Consider the following 27,826-nt stretch of genomic DNA (forward strand, 5'->3'; position numbering starts at 1 on the left):
TCCTAAGTTTGTTTCTCTGAAAATACTTGATTTTTCTAAAGTGGGAAAGACTTCTGCATTTTTATTTTAATAAACTACTAAGAAGGCTAGAAATTAAGATAACTTTGAGATCATAAAACCTGAAATCCAATTTAATAGTCCCAGCATGAGGGAGAATATTTTTTAAAACAAATCATTATCACTTCCCTGTCTTCACTCTATTCTTTTTTTTTTTTTTTTTAACTAAAGGGAACTAAAGGTTTTATTTTGATGCAGTTTGATAGAAGAAAATAAAGGTTTACATGATAAAAACAACAAAATAAATAGTGATTTAATTAGATATTTAAATATTTGCTAAAACATTATCTATGTCTTTCTCAAATCCTACTAAAACCATCAGGTACTTCCTTTGAAAAATAGATTTTTAAAAAATGTTTGTGTGTGCTTTAATTTTCAGTGTGAAATTCAACTTGTTAAAGTAAGAATCATAGTCAAATGGTCCATCCCATTTCTTCTTTCTTATTTTTTTCTAACTTTCCTCTCCAGTTCTTAACAGTCTGTGTATCTGTGAACCTGAGGGAAAAGACAAACCTTTTTGGAATAAAGCAGTACAATTTGCCAGCAGAAGTGGGAGGAATTCTCTCAGGCATACTCTTTTTTGACTCCCACCATCTTGACCAGAGCCTCTCTCTATCCATACTCCAATCTCATAATTTGAAAAGAAAAAGAAAACATTGTTCCAGCTCATTCTGGCTTGAAATAGGCCTTTGAGCAGTATTTACAAAGAGTCATTTCCATGACAATATCAAAGCCCTCAATTTCTATTCCGTGTTATAAAGAGGAAAATCTCTTATTCAAGTGACCCTTCAGACCTGTATTTTTCCAAGGTGTGAGATCCGATGTGAAATGAACCCATAAAGAAAGTGGTTGGAAAAAACCAATAAGCATGCCTTGAGAGTCTTTCCTGGGATGTTAAAGGGTTCCCTGTAACCTCAGCTCTATTTGCGTTAGTCCTATGTTGAATATAAGAATTATAAAGCACTTTACATAAGAAAATTGAAACTTTATCTACTTCTATTCTAGAGTCTATTGAAAGCCCAGACACATCTAATAAAATAAAAACACATTTGCATAGACAGTGGCATATTTTGAAGAGATTTTAAAAATTCAAATAACTTGGGAATTTGCTAGGTCAGTATTTAAAGAATAGTCATATCTGTTGTCTCTTTACAGCTGATGAAAGTCATTCAACAAAGGGAATTTAAGTATTTTCTGTAGCCTTAGAAAAATAAAATCTTTTTTTATGGTGGGATTTTTAAGTAGTAATCCTGCTTTTGGTACTTTTCAAAGTGCCTTAGGTAGTAAAATGAAAAATAAATACATTAAACTTAAAAAAGTTCTCTTCTAAAAAGCTGTTTTGAATTTCAAGTGGGATTTTGGTCTTTTTCCTATTTTGTGGGAAAGATTTTGGCTTTTAAACTGCACAGTGAATCTGACTATCAAGAGTAAGAAAATCTTGGATGCACATTGAACTAATGCTGTAAATTTTCTTACGTGTCTTCAAATACTTTAGAGAAATCTACAGGAGACAAGGGACTGGTTTTTTTTCCTCTTGCCCTTTTGAGAAATAAAAAAATACTATTGAATACAGAGTTTCATAATAATTGCATAATTATTTTTGTTTTCTCACCAATGTTGTTGGTAAGGTGCAACAGTACTGAAAAGTAATTCGAGAACTGAATTCTAACCACTTAAAAATATTTCCTGTTCTAGGGAGTTCCTCTTGTGGCTCAGCGGTAACAAACCCGACTAGTATCATGAGGACTTAGGCTCAATCCCCGGCCTTGCTCAGTGGGTTAAGGATCTGGCATTGCTGTGGCTGTGGCGTAGGCCAGCAGTAGCTCCAATTCAGCCCCTAGCCTGGGAACTTCCATATGCTGCAGGTGCCTCCCTTAAAAAAAAAAAAAAAAAAATTCTGAGCAGTGAAACAGCTGCACAGGATGAATTGATAAATAATAGTATTTATATAATCATAACTAGATTAATATTAACTCTGAAGTCAATATATTAAAATAATAAACTTCTGAATTGTTTCATAATCTTAAATTTTTGTGTGTGTGAACTATCTCATTTTCCAAAAAACTGGGAAACTTTGTGCATATGACTATGTTTCAAAGACAAGTACAGTACTGAACTTGGAGTCAGGAGGCAAAATTCTTTGGCTGATTCCATTCGTATGCCTTGGAAAGAGTTGAATTCTTGTGCCTCAGTTTCTTTATTAAAAACGTGAATAAAGAGACCATTGGTTAACAGGCACAAACGTTCAAAGGTCTCAAAGCTGAGCTTTCCTTCTGAAGTTGCAACTAGATAAGATTGAGCAAAAAGGGAAGATAAAGAATATATAATAAAATGAAGGCCTGTGAGGTTTTCTTTTAGGTGATCTGGTTAAGAAAGATGTTTTCCTTTACATCTGGCCTGAGCAATTTTGCAATTGATACCTGGGACTGCAAAGCCCATGTGTGGTAAAGGAGTTTTCATTTCGAGTGTCATGTTCCATCTTGCTGCAGCCCCCATGCCACATTGCTTAATTTTGGAGATATTTATATATATATGTATATGTATATATATATATATATGTGTGTGTGTATATATATATAAACTTTTAGAGTATGTTGGGCATTGTGGGTTCTTGTTAGAATTGACAGTGATTGTTTCCCTGTGTTTTACATATGATATTTTTTATAATGTTTCTATCATAAACATTTTGCTCAGTGTATTTGAAATTTGCTTTGTGTTTAAAAAAAAGAGACCACTGTACTGGAGATAGTATGCTTAGTGGGGTGAAAACAGGTTTTGAAGTCAGGAATTCCAGCCTGGCTTTATGAAATATCCTTGGATAAGTTATTTAAACTTTCTGATTCTCAGATTTCTCATCTGAAAATTGGAAGTAATCACAATTCTCTGTTTTGTTGGGAGACAAATGAGACGAAAAAATATGCCTATTGTGGTGCTTGGCATACAAATAATTTATTTTATTATTATTGCTGTTCTTAATAGAGGCAAGACTCTATTATACACTTTTGTTTAAAACCTTTGAAGATTTTTTTTTAATTGAGTTGACTAAATGGATTAACCTAAATGGATTTTTACCCAATTTTTTTTGTTTTGTTTTATGTAGATTGAATTAGTGCTATTTTTGTCATCTACTTCAAGCATTAGTATCTTTTTTTTTTTTTTTTTTTTTTGTCTTTTTAGTGCCACACCCACAGCATATGAAGGTTCCTAGGCTAGGGTTCAAATCAGAGCTGTAGCCACTGGCTGAAGCCACAGCCACAGCAACGCCAGATCCTTAACCCATTGAGCAAGGCCAGGAATCGAACGTGCATCTTCATGAATATTAGATTCGTTTCCACTGAGCCACGAGGGGAACTCCTGGTTTCATTTTTATAAGAATACTTAGGGGAGTGGGTTTTTTGGACTTGTGTGAAAGAAACATAGCTACATTGTTTTTCTGCATCCTAATGTTAGCTTATACCTTCACTGTGCTGTTTGGGCTTCTGGCCATCTTTCTAGGGATATAGGCAGGGTTGAGAGGCTTATATGGTACCAGGGCACAGGGATGGGAGTGGGCAAATTCTCACTTAGTTATTCATACACATAAGTCACTGCTGGGAACTCTTGGACAAAAATTAGGAAAAACTCTATTCTCTTTGCCAGGTTCTAAGTTAGTTGGCTATTTTCATAAAGCAATGAGTGAAAGTTTCAGGGTTTTAAGAAATAGATATTCATCTGAAGAGTTTTTATAGCAATGCCCCTTTCATTTTACATTCAAAATAAAATTAAATAAAAATCAGATATTATCCATGCTTTTTCTCATTTATTTACTTACAAGGTTTCATTTTTATTTCTTTGGTCTAAGCAAAAGCTTCCCATATCTACCTGACATCTTGTCTTTGGGAAACAGGCAAAGAGAAATTTATTCAGAGTCAAGTTCAAAAAGCACAACCCACTCACTACTTCCTTTGGTTTTTTTGTGGGTTTTTTGTTTTTTTTTTCTCTTTTTAGGTCTGCACCTATGGAGGTTCCCAGGCTAGGGGTCAAATCAGAACTACAGCTGCTGGACTACATCACAGACACAGCAACACAGGATCCAAGCTGTGCCTGCCACCTGCACCAGGGTTCATGACAATGCCAGATCCTTAAACCCACTGAGCAAGGTAGGGATGGAACCAGCAACCTCATGGTTACTGGTTGGATTTGTTTCTGCTGCACCACAATGGGAACTCCCACTACTTCCTTTTGAAAGTGAGGTGCACTGCCTTCCTTTTTTATGTCTGAGATGATTGATGAGGATGACATTTAAATAGGATATTTTCTTTCTTATTTGGGGCAAGCATCTTTTATTCTCTGGTGGAAATAATAACAAAGTAGCAAGTTGTGGTAGCAAGCCTCAAAGACTGTGTCTAATGAGCCATAACTTATAGTATTCTTGACCTGGGATAATCCTCTCCCACAATCAGTAGGCCTGACCTGTGTAACCAGTGGGATCCTAGAACAAATGACAGTGTACAGCTTCTGAAACTTTGTCATAAAAGCCACATTGTGGCTTCTGCCTTGTCTTCTCTTAAATCTCTGTTCTGGGGGAAGGCTGCCACCATGTTGAAAGAATCCTCAAGCAGCTCTTTGGAGGAAAGTAATTGGGCCCTTCTGCCAAGAGCCAAGGTAAGTCACTCCCAAATCCTTGACTCACAGAAATTTTATGATAATAAAGAGTCATTATAAATTAAGCCATTAAGTTCTGAAATAATTTGTTATGCAGCAATAGGTAACTAACAAAAAGATATATAAAAATTCTTGTGAATAGATACCAAGACTTCATAATCCCTTGCTTCTTCCTTCCTTTTGTAAAACATACACATTATCTTTTGGAACTGAAATGGCTCAGCTTTGTGGTTCTGCACTCTCCATATGATAGTCCATCTTTGTCAAGCCCATTTTTTTCCCCCAGAAGAAAGCATATGTCAGAATGTCAGATGACTCAGAATTTTAGTCAGCTGAGGCAAGACAGTCCAACATTAGCCTGTTTATAGTCACATGGCTCTCTCGTTTCAAGTGCACTCTTGGTGGAAGTGGGTAGGTGGGGCTAAGGAATTTTTTTTTTTTTAACTGTTTCTGTGCCAGTTTTATCGGGGGAAGGGAGTAAGTATGGGATATTCTAAGCTTTCCATATTCTCATCTGTTTGGGTCCATCACAGTTATGCCTTCTTCCCAGGAATCATGCCATAGTGTCATTGTTATAGAATCTTCCAAAATATCTACTGTTATCATCAACTAGGGGACTTGCTTCTAGTGTTTTTTATGTGTGTGTGTGTGAGAGATGGGGGTGGTGAATAGAAGTGATCAATGTAGAATATTCTTGTTTCTTCCAATATTTTGCCTCTACACTAGATATTTTCTTTTCTTTTTTTTCTTTGTCTTTTTGCCTTTTCTAGGGCATATGGAGGTTCCCAGGCTAGGGGTCAAATCGGAGCTGTAGCTGCCAGCCTACACCACAGCCACAGCAACGCTGGATCCTTAACCCATTGAACGAGGCCAGGCTTCAAACCTTCAACCTCATGGTTCCTAGTTGGATTTGTTAACCACTGAGCCATGGCAGGAACTCCAACACTAGATATTTTCTATTTAAATTTTTAAGCATTTGAAAACCAAAACCAGACTCTTACACTTTTCTGCTTTTTGCCTTGTTTCACCCCTCCTCTTAGGTATCTTCTCTGTTTGAATGAAGTGAGGGGAAGAAGGAAACACTGGGAGAAAAACAGGAACATATATTAATATTTTAAAAATAGGGGAGTTCCCATTATGGCTCAGTGGATTAAGAACCCACATAGTGTCCATGAGGATGTGGATTCAATCCCTGGCCTCGCTCAGTGGGTTAAGTATCTGGTATTGCTGCAAGCTGCAGCAGTTTGCAGATGTGGCTTGGATCCATTGTTGCCATGCCTGTGGAGTAGGCCTGCAATTTGCAGATCTGACTTGACCCATAGCCCAATAATTTGCACATGCCACAGGTGCGGCTGTAAAAAAAAAAAAAAATTTCAAAAATATTCCAATACATTTGCAACAGTTAAAACAGGGGTTTCAAATTTTATCTGGATATTACTTTAAAATTAATGTGAATAGAAGTTATCTGAAGGTGGGAATAGACATTGAGTATGAAATTTAAGGAAAGCTTTGAGACTTCTGTGGGTCCTAGGTGTTTTGGAAAAACTTGAAACATCCATTCTTAGGACACCCCCCACTTCCCCATCAATTAAAAAGTTTTACAGTAGTGTAATTTAGATACAATTTTTAATATTATAATAACTATTGAACTCCTTTAAACTTTCCACAAATTTAGGCAAGCTAGTTCTCATTGCTATTTGTTGAATATGCAGACTAGTGATCTTACTCATAAGTATCATCTAGTGAGTTGCTAAAAATGCTCAAGCTCCACTCCCATGATTCTGATTCAGACCAAATAGCCTCTCTTTCATTTAAGGGTATGGTCATTTTTATCCCTCAAAATACTTATTTACTTACTGACTAAAATATTAATGTTCTCATAAGTTGATTATGTTAAATTTAACCTTAATAACAAAGGCAGGAGAAAATTATGGTTATTAACTGGAGAATTTTGTCTTTTAGTAGATGGTACAGCACTAAATAATTTGCAAATTACTAATAGAAGTCAGCACAGAGAAAGTGGAGCCAAGGAGTGGTAGAGACACACGGGATTCTGATGATGAGCTAGTCACCTGAAGCCAGTACACTCCTGGACTATTCAGTTATGTGAAACAATAAATTTCCTTTTTTGACTAAGCCAGTTTGATTTGGGTTGTCTGACATCTCAAACTGAGTCTCTACTGATGGAATTCTCCACAAATTGGATAATTGGTTGTTGAATAAAAGCTTGAATGAATGATTAAAGTATACCAGGGCAGGTAACCAGAGGAACAAATGGTATCCAACCCCTCCTGACATTTTTCTTTGGCTGGGAGACATCTCTGTCTGCTGCACAATTCCAGAGGTCATTGGTCACAGGGAATAAATATATAGGCATATGACCTCCTATTGGTCTTCACGTTATTGTGCCTAACAGATATGTTTCTTACATACTGAAGGTTTATGGCAACCCTGCATTGTCAGATGGTGGTTACCATTTTTTAGCAATAAAGTATTTTGAAAATCAAAGTATGTACATTTTAAGAGATATAATGCTATTGCACACTTACTAGGCTACAGTATAGTGTAAGCATAAGTTTTATATACTCTAAGACACCAAAAAAAAAAGCAAAAAACAAAACAAAACAAAAAAACAAACCCAGTTTATGTGACTTGCTTTATTGCATATTCACTTTATTGCAGTATTCAGGAATCAAACCCACAATATCTCTAAGGGACACCTGTTATATGAATGCTCCTCAGGAGGTGGGCAAAAGGTAGCCTTGAGGAAAGGTGATTGAGGGGTAAGAGAGAGAGTCTGTGGTTCTTAGTTCTTGAACATTTAGACCTTGGAGTCCCATTTTCCAGAAGTGGACAGGCCCAGTTCTTTAGATTCCCAGGTGTTCTGGATCCATTACTCTTCCGAGGTTCCATCCAGTTACTTCTTCTTCTTCCAGAGAACTCCAGAAGCATTAAATTTGGCCAAGCTGAAATAGAATTTAGAATTTCTTAAGCCTGGGCATCATTACCATATACTTTATGCATAATTTAAGTAAATGTCAGATTATTTTTATTTTAAGTTTTATTCTATTAAAATACCCACTTTACTGAGTCAAGTCATAGTGACTCAGTCTTCATACTGCACTGTTCTATAAGATGTTCAACTGGCTACAGCTTTAAAAATTGGAGAACAGACTTGTGGTTGCCAAGGGGGCGGGGGAGGGAGTGGGATGGACTGGGAGTTGGGGTTAGTATATGCAAACTATTGCATTTGGAGTGGATAAGCAATGAGATCCTGCTGTATAGCACAGGGAACTATATATAGTCACTTGTGATAGAACATGTTGGAGGATAATGTGAGAAAAAGAATATATATTTTATATATATGTGATTGGATCACTGTGCTGTACAGCAGAAATTGACAGAACATTGTAAATCAACTGTAATAGAAAAAATTAAAATCTTAAAAAAATTAGAGAATTCTTGCTCTGTATTTATGCATTGACTTAGGTTATGTCTTTCCTACTTTTTGTTTGTTTCATTTCTGTATCTAGCTCCTTTGTATACTTACTTACTCACGAGTGGTTTGAAGAGACCCACGAAAGAAATCCAGGAGAAGAAAACTGGCCTCTTGTTCATGTTTTAAATTTAGCAATATGCTTCTTCAACATAGATTACCTCGAAGTTTTCTCCTGGAATTCTGTGAACCCTATTGCTTTCAGTTTTTAAGTGATTGCTTTTGTTTAACTGGCATAGATCTGGTTGAACCAGCTCTCACCATAATGCCTGGGAAGTTGAGAAGAATATGACTTGTTTTTCCCTATCTGCAGAGAAGAAACACTTATTGCTGTGCACAGGAGATAATTGCCAGTCTCCAAAAACATCCCTTTGCAGTGTCTGATGGAGTAATATAAACAAGTATTTTTTTGTGGTGTCTGAAAATATTTTACCTTGTAATATTTTTGCAAGTGGCCAAGCCTAAGCAATATATTTCCAATTAAAAAACTAAGTCATCAGCCAATATTCTCAGCTTTTCATTGAATATTTCTTTTTTCCTTTCTTTTGAGTGTGTGTGTGTGCGCTTTTTAGGGCTGCACATGTGGCATTTGGAGATTTCCAGGCCAGGCTGGGGGTCAAATCAGAGCTATAGCTGCTAGTCTCTGCCACAGCCACAGCAACGCAGGATCCAAGCTGAGTCTGCGACCTACACCACAGATATGGCAATGCCAGATCCTTAACCCACTGAGTGAGGCCAGGGATCAAACCTGAAACCTCATAGTTCCTAGTCAGATTCGTTTCCACTGCAGCACGACAGGAATTCCTCATTGAATATTTCTAGTCACACAGGCTTTGGAAGGACCCTTCCTACTCGACATGGTAGAGGAAGGCACACAGTTCTGTGTAATGGCCAGCATAGAGACCTTCTCTCCTGGAGTTATCCTGCACTGAAATGCTCCATCTCTTTAACCTTTCTTTAAGATTTCAAAAAAAGGAGAGCAAGGCATAAACATATTTGCATATTCATGACACCTTGCCAAAGGCTGCTGGACACACAAGCATCTCCAGAGGAAAGCTTCATCAGCTAACAGAGAAACCTTCCTTAATGTTATGTTTCTCTATTTGTGGAACATTCACTACAAAGTGAAAAGATACTTCCCTACATCTGTTTCTATGGTGAATACAGAGGCAGGCAAACTACAGATATAAATGTCCAATAAGAGACTCAAATGCATAATGAAATAACTTTCTTTTCAGGAAGAAAAAGAATTGTCATCTTGAATAGGCACATTTTACATAATAGTACTTTTTAAATCTCTCTTTTGAATTGTATGCCCCCCATGGAGATGTAATGAAAATGAACTACTGCTTTTGGGTGCAAGTAGGATAAGCCGATTTTGGAAGGGGCATGCTGGACTTTGGTCCTTGTCACACTATTTAGGGAGCAAGGGAAGAGTGGTACAATGCCACATTTTGAACCAGTGGGCTCACTGGGGACTTTATGCCCTTGGTGTGACCCAGTTCTTTCAAAAATGAGATTTGATAATGATGCTGACAATGGTAAAGAAAATTATCTCCTCGTTAATTTGGAGATAAGACATCTAGTTCCCAAAGTGAAACAGGGACACACTATAAAAGCCCAGAAGAAATTTGGAGCAAGTAATAAGGGGTTAGTCTCTTATTGCTCCACAGAATCAGGATGTATCAAATATTTATTACCGTAAAGATTTATCTCTGAATATCTTAATCCTGAGAACCGAAATATGCTAATACCAAACTAAGAGATTAATTCAGCTAAGGGTTATTACTTCCAGACTATATAACAAGGGATTTTATTTGTAATTGCTCCTACTTACCACACATAATGGGAACTTAAAAAAAAAAGCATTAATGAAATAACAGAAAAGCATTAATGAAATAACAGAAAAAGTCCTATAAGTAATGGCAAATAAAGCAGATGTTAATTTTAACATATTGAGTGAGAAAAATGTACAAAAATATGTACATTAAGGTGTCCAATTTTGTGTATAATAAGTCATATCATGAAAACACATACATAGTAAAATGATGAAAAGGCTGTGTTAACAGTGATTATGTCTAAATAGTGGTATTATGGAGGATTTTAAACTTCTTTATACATCACTATATCTTTCACATTTTTCTGCCATGAACAGTTGCTACTTTTATAATTAGAGGGAAAACAATTGCTATTAAATAGCTTAAGCTTTACACAAATTTTTAAATAGTATTTTTTATTTAAGAGAAGCTATACTGTTTCAAGAGTAAAACTACCCAAAATACAAAACTCTAGCTGGTTGGCAGATTCTACATTATGCCATTTCCCTCTATAGGGTTTGCTGCCTTTTTTGGTTTGGTTAGATCCTCTTTCATTGCTCCACATCAAGGTTTTTCCACTAGAAACTATGCCTAGACACTTATGATGGAGAAAGATAATGTGAGAAAATAGAATGTGTACATGTATGTGTAACTGGGTCATAATGCTGTACTGCAAGAAAAAAAGATTGTATTGGGGAAGTAACAATTAAAAAAAAATAACTTGATCAAAAAAAAAAGAAACAATACAGTATCTTCTCTCTGAAAATTGATATCTTTAAGTCCCTTTAAAATATGTCCTAAAACTCTCACCCTTCAGAAAGTCTTTTCTGATTCAACCTATCCAAGTTTGATTGTTTTTTTATGTAAATCTTTGGCTCTTGTGTATTTAATTTACAGGATAACTTTATGGTTGTTCTGTTGCTTTATAATTCTTTGTACTTTTTTTCCATTGAAGCATCCTTCTTTATATCTAGGGGACAAATTATCAGAGTATAGAGTCAAGGACTTTGCTATTTTTGTTTCCTGTGAAACACCTGGAAGAATGAATCTATACTAATTAAGTAGCTGAAAATATATAGTAACAGGTGTACTGAGAATCCTTTGAGAAAAACTGAGCAAAGGTTTTTGAGTAAACTTCTAAACTCCTTGCTTCTGGTTGAATCAAGTCTCTCCTGCATATGTCTGTTTAGCTGTGCTATGCTGATTATCTCCAAACTATTGCAATACTGTGAATTTGGAAGAAAATTGGCTGTTTCTTATTTTTCATTATGGACTAGACTAGTTTTCAGAGACAGGAATCTAGAAAGTTGGCCCAACTTCAGATTTCATAATGACTTGATGACCACTCTCATAGACCATAATTAATTTTCTATTGCTCCTCTACATCAGATAGTGTTAGGTAATTGAATATCCTGTTATTTTGAATTATTTGTATGTCTTTCAGTGTCAGATCTAAGTTTACATGAGTCGTAGGGTTAGAGGATATTTTCAGTATAAACAATTACTTATATTTTCTTAGAAAGCCTTTCAGTAAGAAACTCATTCTTTTTTATGTATTTAGGAAAATTTCTCTCTAAATAGATCCTTTACTTACTGAAGTGTGGCATTTGACAAAGTTTGATCAGGGAGAAGAAAGTTTTGAGTAGGAAGTTAATGTGCTGGGTGCTTGTCCTTTCTAGGAGTGCTAATTTTTTTCAAGAGGAAATTCAGGGAACAACTGCTTTATAACAAAAGAATAATCTGAGGAAAAAAATTGGACTTACAGAAGGAAGTTACCTAATAGGTAATTTCTTTTTTTGTTTGTTTGTTTGTTTTTTTTTTTGTCTTTTTGCTATTTCTTGGGCCGCTCCCGCGGCATATGGAGGTTCCCAAGCTAGGGGTCGAATCGGAGCTATAGCCACCGGCCTACGCCAGAGCCACAGCAACATGGGATCCGAGCTGCGTCTGCAACCTACACCACAGCTCACGGCAACGCCGGATCATTAACCCACTGAGCAAGGGCAGGGACCGAACCCTCAACCTCATGGTTCCTAGTTGGATTCGTTAACCACTGCGCCACGACGGGAACTCCGGTAATTTCTTATTTATGCTTTGTGCAAGGATATTCTCCAGATGTGCTTATGCTTGTGTCTTATGGGTTTGCTGCTGCTGTGGCATTCTGCTGGCAGTGAGGGAGACGGAATAATGCCTGCCTGCATTTCCCTCATCCAACCTGGATGATTGATGTGAAACATGGTTCTTGGGGTGGCAGTTTGCAGCAGCTACATCAGCTGGTGGCATATTTCTTAACTCTCTTCATGTCCGACTGTTAGCTAAGCAGGAAGATAGCCTGAAACAGTGGGAATTAGAAAGTTGTCCTTGCGACAGAAGAGCAGAGGATGGACTAGATAGTCTGAATACCTATCTTGTTTCTGTTTTGTTTTACTCTGACTTCCGTTTTTCCTGTGAAGTGATATGGCCATGCCTGCCTTCCAAGTGTTCAAAATCCTAGTAGACACAAGAAAACATTTCTTCTTAGTTTATTGTATCTCCCATAAACTGGAAGCACTGAGATCAAGAGTTTCAAATATAAAGCTTATGAGCAAGTTAAAAATTATTGGAGTTCATCTCCTATGGTCCTTTCTGTAGTGAGTGTGCTTGTGCCCTCAGAGAATAGAGAAATGTAGAGGCATCTGACTCACACGCATTTAACTCCAGCCAGACCTAGTCTGACCACAAAATACAGATGTGTTGCCACGTGGCATCTGCTGGATGTGAAATAGTAATCTTGCTACACTTTAAGCATATGTTTACTGGCTGACCATAGGCCCACTGGACTCTTTTACAACACTTCTTAGATATTTTTGGAAACCAGGCTTCTCTGTATCAGTGACATAAAACCTGCAAGTGACATTTACAAAGAGTGGATGGAAACAATCCATGATATAGGGCCTCAGAATATTGTCTTTCTTCTCTTTTGACTCTAAATCTAGTCCTTTCAGGAGATCCCATGTAGTGAAGTGAGTTAAGGATCTGGCATTGTCGCTGCTGTGGTGTGGGTTTGATCCCTGGCCTGGGCACTTCCACATGCCATGAGTGTGGTCAAGAAAAAAAATATATAGTCCTTCCAGTTGCTCCTTGGTGAGAATTGCTTGTATCTAAATAATGCAGACCTTTCTTGCCAGCAATGCAATGAATTCATCATTGTTTCAAATCACTACTTGGCAGTTTGTGTTTCTTATTGTGAAATATGGGATAAGTATAACTGGTCAATTAGATGGCAGACAGGGTTATGAATGGACGAGGATATGTGACTTCAGTTCCCATCATTAAAGTAATTGTACCCACTTTTGTGCACTGTTGCCAAGTCCAAATAAGTTAGTACAAGTAAGTGCTTAGGACGGGACCTGACACATGGTAAAGCTTAGCTGTTATTATTGAATCTATAATTTGGGAACAGTAACATCATTTTCCAGTGTCGAGAGACAAATCTAAATTGCATCTGACAAATATATAGACCTATGGAAACCACTGGTTATGAGTTGAATGATTGGGAGTCTTTAATCTGTAAATAAACATTTAGGACTTTCAACATTGAAATTAAAACACCCAAAGTTATAATGCCAAATACTTGAATAAGAGGTCTAGATATTAGCTACTTTAAAAAATTTCTGGAGTTCCCGTCATGGCTCAGTGGTTGGCGAATCCGACTAGGAACCAGGAGGTTGCGGGTTCGATCCCTGCCCTTGCTCAGTGGGTTGAGGATCCAGTGTTGCTGTGAGCTGTGGTGTAGGTTGCAGACGCAGCTCGGATCCCACGTTGCTGTGGCTCTGGTGTAGGCCGGCGGCTACAGCTCCCATTGGACCCCTAGCCTGGGAACCTCCATATGCCACGGGAGCAGCCCAAGAAATGGCAAAAAGACATTAAAAAAAAAAAAATTCTGTGAGAGGGCAAATACAAAGCTCTCAAGACCTTAGGAGAGTGTGTGTGTGTGTGGGTGTGTGTGTGTGTGTAAGATTAAAGGCAGAGGAGAGGAATTCTCTGTTTATAGGAAGGCTATTCATTTGTTCATTGATTCAGTACAAATCAAATTCAATACAAAGGCACCAAAAGAGGGGGCAGTGTAAAAAGACTGAAATATTCCAATAAATTCACTTTAAAGTGGTGGCTTCAAGAAGCTAATTGAAATGACTGGGAGAGCAAATCACAGTGATGGGAAATGTTCTCCTCTTTGGTGAAGTTGTACCTCACGCCTGCCTGGCTCCTGTGCTCTGGCTGGCTGTGATCCCTTGCTGGCTCCACCATTCACTGCCGGCTGCTTTTTTGGAGCATGCGCATCCCTGAAGAGCCCTGCTACCAGAATCGCTGGGTGGAAGATACTGATCTAAAGTAATATTTATGACCAGTGGTTCACAAGTATCTTCAGAGCACAAGACAAAATTTTGCCTAAATAAGATTCTGCTTTATAATTTCAGTGCTAAATGGATTTTAAGGTTAATTTTCCTCCCTGCCTCTCATTTGATGAGTCCGTGGTTGTAAATTGTGCCTCATGTCTCCTGACATGCCTCAGATGTTGCCAAAGAAAATTAGTCTAAAGGTTACTCCTTTGTTGTATTTCCCAAGACTGACTAATTTTTTTCTTGTTCCTTTGATGAGCATTTTATTGTCTTAGATTAGCGGTTCAGGAAAGAAGCACTGCCCAGTCTTTTGGAGGAACACCTCAGAAATTTTATATCCCAACACCAGGACTCACAACACAAGGAAGATAAGAAACCCGATTTTTTTTTTTTTTTTTTTTTTTTTTTTGTCTTTTTGCCATTTCTTGGGCCGCTCCCACAGCATATGAAGGTTCCCAGGCTAGGGGTCTAATTGGAGCTGTAGCTGCCAGCCTACGCCAGAGCCTCAGCAACGCGGGATCCGAGCCGGGTCTTTGACCTACACCACAGCTTATGGCAAGGCCTGATCGTTAACCCACTGAGCAAGGGCAGGGATCGAACCCGCAAACTCCTGGTTCCTAGTCGGATTCGTTAACCACTGCGCCACGATGGGAACTCCAAGAAACCCGATTTTGAAGGGAGAGGCTGGCTGCACTGATGAATTAGTTTTGCTGTTGTGCCTTGAGACTTGCTTCTGTCAATGTTCTTACACAGAAAGCAAAAGGGCTGGTGCAGAGAAAAAGTAGTAAAAGAATTCTTTCCATATTTCCCCTCCGTGGTATTCAGAACTGCTTCATAGGGAGTTCCTGTTGTGTGGCAGCTGAAACGAATGCGAGTAGTATCCATGAGGATGCTGGCTCCATCCCTGGCCTCGCTCAGTGGGTGGGGGATCCTGCGTTTTGGTGAGCTGTGGTGTAGATCACAGGTACAGCTTGGATCTGGTGTTGCTGTGGCTGTGGTGCAGGCTGGCAGCTGTAGCTCTGATTTAACCCCTACCCGGGGAACTTCCATATGCCTTGGGTGCGGCTCTAAAAAGCAAAAACAAACAAACAAAAAAACTACTCCATAAAATGAAGACATGCTTAAAATACACGATTTAGTTGGCTACCACTGTGTTAAAATTCCCTAGTGGTCTCTCTCTCTCTCTCTTTTTTTTTTTTTTTTTTGGCTAGTTTAATCTCTGTAAGCTATAGGTTTATCTTAATTGAAGTTCCTCATCTTAACCATAAAACACAGAAAATTATTTTACTGACTATATCCTCAGTTTCCTCAAAGATGGTACATAACTAGGACCTCTCTAGCTGCAAAGAAGTTTTTTCATTGCATATGATGAGTGCTGTAACCTGTAGATTTTAATTCTCTCAAAATTGGTTAAAAATCACTGATAGATGTTTAAGTTTACTGTTGGATAAGACCTGTAGAAAATATATTATGTTCAACGAAAAGCTAAGGGTCAAAAGCCTGTAGAGCTGGAAACAGTCAAACTAATATTCAAATAAAAATTCAAAATAATGCCTCCCTCAACTCCCAAGGTTTTTTGGGGTTGTTGCTGTTGTTTTTAGACATCCAAGTTAATTTTGTTGTTGTTTATTGAGATATAATTTATAGATAGTAAAATTCACCCTTTTTAGGTGTAAAGTTTGAAGAATTTTGACAAACTTATGCAATCATATAACTACCACCAAAATTAAGATATAGGATAATTCCTCACGACTCTTTGTAATAAATTCCCTTCCCCCACCTCCAGCCACCAGCAACAACTGATCTGATTTTTTCCCTAGTTTTTTCCTTTTCCATAATATCATATAAATTGAATCATTTAGTATGTAGTTTCTTGAGTTTGAATTTTTTTCTCTTAGCGTTATACCTTTGAGACTCATTCATGTTATTGGATGTATCTGTAGTTCTTTTGTTAAATCGCTATGTGGATATAACATAATTGGTCTATTTACCAGCCGATAGACATTTGGGGTTGTTTTAGCTTCTAGCATTTGAGAATAAAGTAGCTGTAAACACTCATATGCAGATTTTTATGTAGGCATAGGTTTTCATTTCTCTAGGATGAATACCTACCCCTAAGTTTAACTTTGTAAGAAACTTCCAAACTTTTTTCCAAAGTAGAATTCCTATCGGCAATATTTAAATGTTCTAGCTACTTTGCATCCTCATCAGAATTTAGTATTGTCAAATATATATATATATATATATATAATTTGAGCCATTGTAATAGGTGTGCAGTGGTATCTTATTGTGTTCTTCAAGTTTTCATAGTTTTTAAGATCAGTTTGAATTGCACATCAAATAATCAAAAGAATGTTAGACATCAGAAAGACAGTTTCTTTTACGTTTAGAATGGATAGACAATAAGGTCCTACTGCAGTACAAGGAGCTGTATCTAATCTTCTGGGAGAAACCATGATAGACAATAATATTTTTTAAAAAGAATGTATGTATTTTAAAGAAAGAATGTACATATTTTTTGAAAAGAGAGAAAAAAGACAGTTTGTTGTTTTATTAGCTTTGGACTCTGGCTCTTTGTCACGTTCTCCAACTGCTGTTGCACCACTGGGCTCTCGCTAATCATAAATTATTTAACTATGTGATTCCTAAGCATACATGGCTTCAGCATACACAGAATCTTTGCTTTCTAGCTAGTTTGGAATATTTGTATCAAAGGATTTATAATAGAATCACTGGAAGCTTTTTTTTTTTTTTTTTTTTTTATTCATACAGTATGTCAGGGAAATGCCTACCAGGGGAATATTTCTGCTCATCATCTCCAAAATGGAAAAGCAGCCAATTATTTTCTGCAGCCCTCCATGCTGACCTCACATAGAGAAGTGGCTCTGGCGATAGTAAGAGGAGAATAAAATAAAAGTTGGTGAAGCTACAGCAGCAATTTACTTTCCATTCTTGCAGAAGTTGGGCATCTTTCTTCTTGCCTTAATTTGATTATTTGTTGGGCCCCATGATCACTTGTTCTTGTTTCTCTTCCTCCTGTTGTTACTGAGCTTTGGCTTGGTTAGAGGCCCTCCTTCATCCTTTCTAGGTCGTTGTGGTATGAATGAGGTGGAGAAAGTGGAGCGCTGGTCCTTCCTCTCCAGCGTAGACTAGAACAGAACCTTCTCTGCTACACAAGCATAGCAGCTCCTTCAGGATCTCATGACTACCCCCCCCTCCGCTTTGAATGCCTTTGCCCTCCTCTTCTGCCTGGAGAATTCCTACTTGTCCTTTAAGATCAGATCAAATGTCATCTCCTCTATGATGCCAAATTCCCTGAGTCCTGTTAGTCACATCCACTGAACTTTGCGCTTGTTTTGTTTGAAGACCTATCACATTGCCTTGTGATTATCTGTCAGCATTTCTGTATCTTTCCTAGACTCTGAACTCCTCCCAGGCAAGAACCATGTGTTAATCGTTGTTGGCTTAACACATGGTACACACTGAATAAATATTTTTTGACTGACTCTTAAAACTTGCAATGTGGCTTTTTAAATTTTATTTTTAAAAAGTTTTCTTTTTTTTTCTTTTTTTTTGCAGTGCAGCTTTTTTAAATGCTGAGATTTTCTTCAGCTTAGAAAAGGAATGATAGAAGCATTTGTTGAACAGAATTTTTTGTTTAGTAAAAGCCATTCATATGTAGTTTGACAAAGTGCTGGTTAGAAGTGTTATTGATCCCAGAAATGGATTCCTCTCACCCTCACCCAGTCAATGTCATTATAAACCTCATGTAATGGGAAAGAAAAATCAAAGAATTAAAAGAATTTTCTGATTCTTTTCTCCATTATTAGCCTCTGATATGTGTATAAGTTATTGCTTTAGCCATGCAGCAAATTATTAGGTCTTGGGACTAAAGAAATCATTGTTTAGTATGAGTATATCCCATGCATATTTGGGACATACTTATACTTTAAACAGTCTCCTGCTGGAGTTCCCACTGTGGTACAGAGGGTTAAGAATGCAGCATTGCCACAGTTGTGGCATAGGCTGCAGCTGCAGCTCAGATTTGACCCCTCACCCAGGAACTTCCATATGCTGCAGTGCATCCAAAAAAAAAAAAATTCTCTTTTATCTGAAATTTAAATTTAGCTAGGTTTCCTTTATACTATTTGGCAACTGTAGCCAATAGGAAACCTCTTTACTCCATATGATGGAATGAATGGTAAGGAATAGTCAGTGCTCTTGGAAGTTAGTCCTGAAATACATAATGGACAGTGTGAGGCTGTTATTCTCTCAGACTGGCCAGTATACATCAACTCACTTGGATGGCCAGCTTAGCCAGCTTAAGAGAAGAGAGATCAGAAAATACTTGGTGTCATGAAGAAACTTTCTTCGGTTAGAGGGAAGGGCTGAGAGGATGCAGAGGGGATCTGAAAACTCCTCACAGGGAGTGTAATGGGAATCTCAAAGGTGAATGATGCAAGAAGGAAACTGACGCTCTGATCAAAGCCACTCAGTGCCAGACTTCACTAATTCCTTAGTGAGGAGAGATGAATAAGACCACACCTGAGTTATATGTGCTGTAATTAGTAACATTTATCAAACTTAATTGTCAAGTAAATATGTTTCTAGTTTTACTTAGGTTCTTCTTAAATAATATTGTATGTTTTCTGAAATATTACATGTAAGATCTCTGTTTAGATATTGTTGAATGAGAAGAACCCAAACTTGGCTGTTCTCAAAAGATTATCTAGTTATGTTCTTGTTACCTAAGGCAGAGCTAAATTTGAGTGAGCAAGGCCCCTGAATAACAGCTGCTGGTAAGAGAACAGATGCCTAAGGAGAGACTTGCCCATGTTGGGCATCACCAGCTAACCTTTTTACACACTCATCTGTTCAGAAAACCACTGTTTTTTCCATCTTTTTTTTTTTAAGTGAGGCACATTGCCTTAGAAAGATGATGCCATTCTATTTTAGAATTAAAATCTCACCTGTTTTATTCTGTATGTACTTGAAAAATAATTTCATTTAATGAATATGAATAATGACTTTAATAATTATTTAGTCATATTACATGAACCCTTCTTCCAAGGAAGTGCAAAGCCTTTTAAACAAGCCACTTCTAAAAACCATCACATCCTATTGCTCCATTGCATGCAGCAGCAATCAGAGAAGCTCTGACTCAGCACTTTATTACATTAACTTCACAAGCAGAGTGGATTCCTGGGTCAACCGAGATGGACCCCTTGGAGGGCCTTACAAGAGTTTTATTAGGAGGCAAAAAGCACATATAAAGCACATATGAAGTTTGGTAATATTTGTACATTGGTATTCATAATATACATTCACAGACTGCAAAGCTAGTGCTTCCTTCAGAGCCAATAATGCTACGTGTTGGAAAGCAGATCAGCAATGATTCAGATTTATCCTGAATCTATAATACTGACTGTGTAACAACAGAAACACAGTTATGAAATACTCTCATGACGTGGTCAGTTATTATAACAATAGCTCAGTGGCTTGACATTTCAGCAGTAAAATATCCAGGCATCTGAACTTCAAAAAATATCACAGCAATTTTTAGTCATAGCAGCAAACAATGTATTTGTAACGATAAGATGATTCATTTTCTTGCCTGTTAACCTTCCTGCTGAAGCATTTGCTCTCCTGCCTGGCTTGTTTGATGATGAGTGATCAATTTTGGGACATCTAGCAAGTAAGTCACTGTGTCTTTGCAAGTCTCCAGAGCAGGAGAGGGCAATTATTTTGACTTAAAGCACAACTTAATATGTTTGGTTGAACTCAAAGTAACTTCCCATGGGGAATGCGCCCTTCTTTGTTGATGTGTCAGAACACACATATCAGAGATAACAATGGTAGTATCTTGATGAGTTTATAGGAAAGTGTTTCTGGTCTAATCGACTCTCTTCCTCCTCCCTGTCTTGGCTGCAGAGGGCCATACTCTTCTTGTACCTCAGAACTTCATCAAACTCTCTTCACAGTGAGAGGGGACCAGATGCTGTGTTGTAGACATCTTTTCACTTTCATCATCTCTTCTCTCACACATGCTGTGATACCCAAGGATCACAGGGTAAAGATGCTGGATCTGGAATCAAGGCCCGGATATTTCATATCCTCCATCTCCCCCTCGCGTGATGGATGACCGACATATCTTTCGGCACTTTGTTTCTTGGTGTCTTCAGTGGGCAGCAGTGAAGTGATTATGAGCCCATACCCTGTAATGAGATTGCTGGGGTTCCTCTGTGCTTCCATTTCTTCATCTGGAAAATGATGATATTGATGGCTAACAGTATAGTGTTAACTTTGCGCCAGGCTATTTCCAAGTGCTTGACATGTATATGAGCTCATTTAATTTTCATGACAGCTCCACAAGGTAGAGTATGATACTACTAGTCTTATTTTTCAAATGAGGAAACTGAGGCACAGAGAAATAAAGTGATTTTTCCAAGCTTGTACAGCTGATATGGGTCAACATCAGGATTTGAACTCAGGCAATCTGGCTTCAGAGCCTGTGCCCCACTACCTGCCCTGAGGGTGTTATGTGGATCAAAATTTGGTTCTTCTATCCATGAAGTGGGTGTGATAAGACCACACCTACTGTCTTCACAAGGTGTTCTGTGCATCACAGTTACAATAGATGAAACAGCAAAGTGATGGGAGCTTAAAGTGTTTTTAAAAAATAGCACGGTGGTACTTTCTCTGCAGTAAACAACTATCACCTTTGGGTTCCAGAACTTGCCAGATGATGTTACATGACAAAACTATCATATGACCCAGCAATCCCACTCTTGGGTATATATCCTGACAAAACTTTCCTTGGAAAAAACAAATGCACCCGTGTGTTCATTGCAGCACTATTCACAATAGCCAAGACATGGAAACAACCTAAAGTCCATCAACAGTTGAATGGATTAAGAAGATGAGGTATATATGCACAATGGAATACTATTCAGCCATAAAAAGAACAAAACAATGCCATTTGTAGCAACATGGATGGAACTAGAGATTCTCATACTAAGAGAAGTAAGTCAGAAAGAGAAAGACAAATACCATATGATATCACTTAAATCTGGAATCTAATACACAGCACAGATAAACCTTTCCACAGAAAAGAAACTCATGGACATGGTGAATAAACTTGTGGTTGCTGAGGGGGAGGGGGAGGTGGTGGGATAGACTGGGAATCTGGGGTTAATAGATGCAATCTATTGCCTTTGGAATGGATAAGCAATGAGATACTGCTGTATACTTTGAGCTATATCTAGTCACTTACGATGGAGCATGATTGGAAGATAATGTGAGAAAAAGAATGCATATATATATATGTATGTGTGACTGGGTCACTTTGCCATACAGTAGAAAATTGACAGAACACTGTAAGCCAAGTATAATGGAAAAAATAAAAATCATTAAAAAAAAAAAAAAAGAAAGAAAAGTGAATCACTGCATCAGTATTTGGTCACCTAAGAAAGTAAATGCCAAGTGCTCCAATGTGAAGGATCCAGTGTGTGAGTCAGATGACAGAAGCCAAGAAAAGGCCAGATGAAGATTCCATTAACATGTAGTGAGGAGTTCCTGCAGGGGTGCTGTGGGTTAAGAATCTGGCACAGTGAGTTAAAGGGTCTGGTGGTGCCACAGCTGATTGCAGCTATGGCTGGAATTCAATCCCTGGCCCAGGAACTTCCATATGCCATGGGTGTGGCCATAAAAAAAACCAAAAACAAACAAAACACATGTAGTGAGAAGTCTATGGCCAGCCTGATGGGTTTTAATTTGTGATACAAATGAAGAGCCACCTCAGTATGAAGAGATGGTAGTACCTTTTTTCTTTTCTAGGTATGCGAGAGATCCACTGGGGCTCACCTTGCTAAAATGTTCTTGGAGCCTCCAGATTTCCATGTCCTGGTGAAGCTGGAAGGTTCAGCCTGTACCACTCCTCCTGAGCCCAGTTTTGAGAAGGCTTTTGCCTCATCACCTGAGTTGGCTTGGGGCTCCCAGATTAAATCTGACTTGAAGAAAGAGAAAAGTCAAATATGCCTCAAAACCAAACCAAACCTGAGTGTGGGCTAAATTCAAGATGGGGGAAGAAACACGAGAATTTCATTTGCTGCTCCCCATCACTCACTGCATGGTTCTATTAGTTACGCAATTGGCCAGTCCACTGCCCCCCGCCCCAAAACCTCTCTTTAACCTAATCTTATAGGATTGCACTGTGGCTCAGATGGCTATATTTCTTTTGGAAGCTTTCTCTTTAAGGCTGAGGGAATGCTGAAAGTTAGTTTTTGCCATATAAGATTTAATATGGGGGTGGCAAACCGGCAGCCTGCAGCCTGACTCTGACCTCCCTTTTCCTTGCGCATAGAAGTTCAGTATTTTGAAAGAACTGATTAGTCATCACCAGGATTTAAAAGGCAGATGAGTTCAGTAGAAATCTCAAATATGACTCTGGAGGAACTGGAAGGCTTGGCAACAGCAGGCCTACATGGTCACAACCTGATAAAAGTGAGAGGTCACGACGCCTCTCCACGGTACCTCCCAGCCTCATCACTCAGCTACCTGCCCCATCTACACAGAGCCCCACCTCAGCATCAGTGCATTTGGAGCTAGATAATTCTTTGTGGTGGGAGCTTCCCATGCATCCTCAGATGTTTAGGTGCAGCCCCAGTCTCTACCCACTAGATGCCAGTAGCATCCCCCATCCCTCATCTCTCATGTCCCACCTCACCCCAGTTGAGACAACCAAAAATACTGTTCCTGGATATTGTTGAAAGTCCCCTCGAGGAGGAGGTGCCAGTGGACTCAGTTGATAACAGACCACTATATTAGCATCTGCAAACAAATGAAACAGTATTGTAAATTCTCATACATTAGCATCATTCCTTTCTTATGCCCAAAGTGTCACACTGGGGAGTAATTGGCAAAGGCTGCCCAGGACTTGTGATTATTTTGAAATCCTCAATCACAGAGTTCCCACTGTGGCTCAGCAGGTCAAGAACCTGACTAGTATCCATGAGCATGCAGGTTCGATCCCTGGCCTCCCTCAGTGGTTAAGGATCATGGTATTGCCGTGAGGTGTGGTGTGGGTCGCAGACACAGTTTAGATCTGGTGTTGCTGTGGCTGTGTTTGTGCCGTAGGCCAGCAACTTCAGCTCCCATTCAACCCCTAGCCTGGGAACTTCCATAGGCCATGGGTGTGCCATGCTCCCTGCTCCCAAATGAAATCCCTAATCAGGCTGGAACATTCTTCCCTTCCAAGTGAGCTTTCTTATAATTTCAGTCTAAGATTGTTTTTGTTTTGTTTTGTTTTGTTTGTTTGTTTGTTTTTATCTTTTTGCCTTTTCTAGGGCCGATCTCATGGCATATGGAGGTTCCTAGGCTAGGGGTCTAATCAGAGTTGTAGCCACTGGCGTATGCTAGAGCCACAGCAACACGGGATCTGAGCCGTGTCTGCAATCTACACCACAGCTCATGGAAATGGCGGGTCCCTAACCCACTGAGCAAAGCCAGGGACCGAACCCACAACCTCATGGTTCCTAGTCGGATTCGTTAACCACTGTGCCATGAAGGGAACTCCAGATTGTTGGATTATTAATTAACACTAGGAGGGATTTTAAAGATCCCAATGTCCTCATTTTATAGGTAAGAAAATTGAGTCCCAATGATGTGAATTGCCCAGGTCACACAAGTGGGTAATGGCTTGAACTAGAACCTAGATCCAAATTCCTAGCTTACTACTCTCTTCACAACATCAAACACTTGAGCCATAAGGAAAAAGATAAGTATGGTTTTCAGATGTCCTGGTTAGTATATTTAACTGTATTTGCCATGGCTGCTCTTCTAGGTGACTTCAGGTCAATTACAATTATTTTTGTGGACTGCCATGATCCATTATCTTACCTCTCCAAATAAACTTCCAAGATTATCTTTTCACTTCTTGGGGATCTGAAAGAATGGGCTCCCTTTGGAGTCCAAGCCCCTTCTTAGGGGGTTGGAGAGGGGACACTCTGCCCTCTTTTATTTGGGTATCTGCTCTTGGAATTTATATTCCCACTCAAAGCATGCCACAATGCTCTGCTTGGAAAACAAGAGTGTAAGGAGGACTTTGGGGCTGGGAATTGTGAATCTTCAGTGCTATTTGGGAGGCCCCTGGTTGACCCTGAGGGTGCTACAGAGGCTGTGGTCATTTGCAGGGATTATAGAGTCAGACTCCCCACCTGCCCCTCACCCCCCTCAGCCCAAGCCCCAGCCTTTCTTTGCTTACACATGCTTTGCAAGCTGCCTGGTGCCAAGTGACTCATTTCCCCTAAGAAAATTGCCCTTCATATTCATTCTTACCAAGTTCTACTGCTGCTCAGATGCTTTCAGGGAAGAGTGAACATGCCATCAGAGACTCTTGGAAGGGGTCTGGCCTTGAGAAATTTCATTCTTTTCCATCTTCCCAAATGCGCAGCAGCCTCCAGCCTGGAGGAGAGCAAGTGGAGGGCAGCGCTTGTTGTTCAGGGCAGGCAGGGACTTTGAAAAAGCGTGCACTCCCTCCTTTGTCTTCTTGGCTTGTTCCTATGCTGCTGCTTCTGAGCTCTTTACATCCTAGTTCTAAAAACCTTCATATTGCCTCAAAATATCAAAAGCCATTACTTTTGTAGAAAGTGTCTCTCTGCCCAGCTCACCAGTGCGTGGATGACAGCAGACACCAGAGTGGACTCCCTCACTTTGTGTTCCTCCAGCAGGGTAGGTTTCCTAGGAGCAAGGAACTCTCAGCTTCCTTCTGCTGTTGTGCAGCTCATGTATGCTTTTGTTTTGTGTATATGGATGCTGGTGTTAGGGCTTTCACTGTCCCTTCCCTGTACCTTGCTTTTTGGTCTGAGAAAAATTTGACTTTTACAGCTAATAGATCTCCTCCAGCTCCCTTCATTCCAAGTGGAGTAATGAAACTTCAGCCCAGAAACTTCCAAGGATTTTCAGGAATTGAAGGATTTTGGAGAAGTGGGGGGCGTAGTGAAGTCCAGGAAGGCAGCTGTCTGTTTTCTCACTTCCTCTGCATGCATGAGATGTTTTATGCCTATCTTCATAGAAGTGTTCACTTAACTAAGGGGTATCTGTTAGCAAAGACTTTCTGGTTGAATAAGTTCCTGAATTTTTAAGCTTTGGTTTCCAGAGAACCTTGTCAGTAGGGGATTGAACTTTGACATGGATGCTTTATGTTGTTTCTTATAACAAGGGGCATTTTGTTGACAGTTGTAGCTAGACCTCTTGGAAGAGGAAATTATCTGCTTACAAGTACCAGGAGCCATAAAGAGAAATAAACCATAGTCCCACACTTCATTTCTCATTTTTTTTTTGTTTGTTTGTTTCCAGACACATACATGTCTTAAGAAAGTGGGACTATACCTTTTATATTTTTCTTTTCAATTTTTTCTTTTTTCTTTAGGACCCAGGACCCGGGCCTTCAATGCTTATCTATGGATGCCTGTTCAACATCCAGTGTCAACAATTACTACTCTTTGTTCTGGCCTGAATGTTCATATTTTAGGTTGTTGGGGTTGTCATTGTTAAGGAATTGTGTTTATAATTCAGATTTCAGAACTGCAAGGAACTGTAGAGGTCACAGGGTTCAATCATTCTGTTTGATGAATGAAGAAATTGAGGCCTTGAAATGAAGCACTTTTGTTCAGTTTATACATCTAATCTCTAGAGAGTAGAACCCAGACCCTTGCTCTAGACCACGTGCTATTTTCATATAGGATATCATTCCCCCTTTCCTTTTTTCCTCTTTCTGTCTCCCTTTCTTTGGGTTCTCTAGAACATGAAATTATAGGACATAAAATTCCAAGAAGCCCTGTTTGAGTTTTACTTTTTAACAGATGGCAGCAGATCCTAACCCTGGCTGCCTTAAAGAATAGCTCCTATAGTACTGATGGAAATCCTTCATGCTGATCTTTATTTAATTCGCTGTTTCCTAGGATCCTCATCCTTTCCAGCTGATTATTAATTATCAGGCAACATCCTCTTGAGCTGTCTCTATTTCTTAATTACCTTATTAATAGTATTCACATAAATTGATCTCTCTGACATTTTAAGTCTGACTCACTGAGGAAATAAGTCTAATATTCACAAGAGACTCCAACAATCTCATGACCTTAACTTATTATTTCCATTATGCAGACTGATATCACTAGGAGCCAGATGTGACTGCTTTGCTGAACCAGGCCTTTATCCTAATCATAATTAGCATGTTCTTTAACAGTTCTCTTTTTCACACCTTTCTTGCTTGCTCATATACACAAGAGACTTATCAGTTCGTTTCCACCCTACCTGTGCTCTTTAATCTTTAACATAGAAGGAATTTCCTCCCTTATATTACTTTGTGGTAATCCTTTATTTGCAATTCAAGGCAATTATAGGAGAGTAAACACGAATGTATTTTAGCTCTTGAGTTTTTGTAACACTGCACTCTCAGGGCCTGATGCCCAATTAAACATTTAAAAATGATTTTTAAGTCAAGTTTTTATATACAAAGATAGTTTCTTAATGTGTGCTATTTGAGAACTCATTTTTTTTTCCTTCATGATAAGGTATACTACTGTTAACCCCACCTTTTTGCCCAGGTGCCACTTAACTTTTATGAAGTATCAAGAGTAAACAGGTCCTTATGTAAAAGTTGGTCATTGTTTGATACAATCTTTTGTTATTTGTATTATAAATGGTTGATTGGCGAGAAATTAGAGCTAAAGACTAGAATTCTATGGGGAAAATATATATATATGTATATATTGAAAGGAGTTAGAGAATTCCTATGAATGTTTATTTTCAGTTGGGGGAAAGCTAGCTCCAAACTCTAAGAAAGAAGGGAGTAATATAAATTCAAAATACCAGTATTTTTCATGATGAGAAAAATGGGTCACCTGGAGGCCACCAATGGGCAGATTTCATTTTGGCCGGGGATGCAAGGATCTGATCTGATCGTATGCATGGCTGAGACTTTCCATGTATATACGTACCTGTAAAACATTCACCAGAGGTTCTGCATATACCATTGTCTCAAACTCCTCCCCACTCAATTCCTCCTCTTTTCACTGCCTTGCCCATTCACTCATCCAACCTAAACCAAGAACCGGATGTCCTCCCGCTAACTTCCCTTCATCCTATGAGCTGCCAAACCCTTCTTCTTATCAGTCATTCAGTTCAGTTCTGTTGATTTGGCTTCCTTATTATTTCTCTGCTTAAACTGCTTCTTCTAATGCTGCCACCTCAGCTCAGCTCTTCAATCTCTCTCTCCCAGTCTGTTGAAGTCATCTCTCTTCTGACTTCAATGGCATCTCATCTCCAATGGAATGACTTACAAGTCTTTCCATGACCACCTCACTAGTCTTATGTCTTTACTGCCCTTTCTCTCATCCTACATGTTAGCCCTGTTGAACTGTTCACATGTCCCCAAC

The 27,826-nt window shown here is 38.8% G+C and overlaps 1 protein-coding gene across 1 annotated transcript in view; it reads left to right on the plus strand.

Moving 5' to 3' along the window:
• LOC146405651 (uncharacterized) overlaps positions 1–26,876 on the plus strand; it is a 467,211-nt gene extending 440,335 nt beyond the window's left edge. The window contains exons 9-10 of the mRNA XM_085011721.1: positions 4,045–4,196; positions 25,819–26,876. The gene's annotated coding sequence lies outside the window, so the exon portion shown is untranslated. The remainder of the gene's footprint in view (positions 1–4,044; positions 4,197–25,818) is intronic.
• Positions 26,877–27,826: the final 950 nt, after the last annotated feature.

This window comes from Sus scrofa, chromosome 2 (assembly GCF_054392235.1).
Source record: "Sus scrofa isolate SSC_HxYL_T2T_F1_AM1 chromosome 2, Sscrofa_HxYL_maternal_Yorkshire_Landrace_v2.0, whole genome shotgun sequence".
NCBI classification, from domain to species: domain Eukaryota; kingdom Metazoa; phylum Chordata; class Mammalia; order Artiodactyla; family Suidae; genus Sus; species Sus scrofa.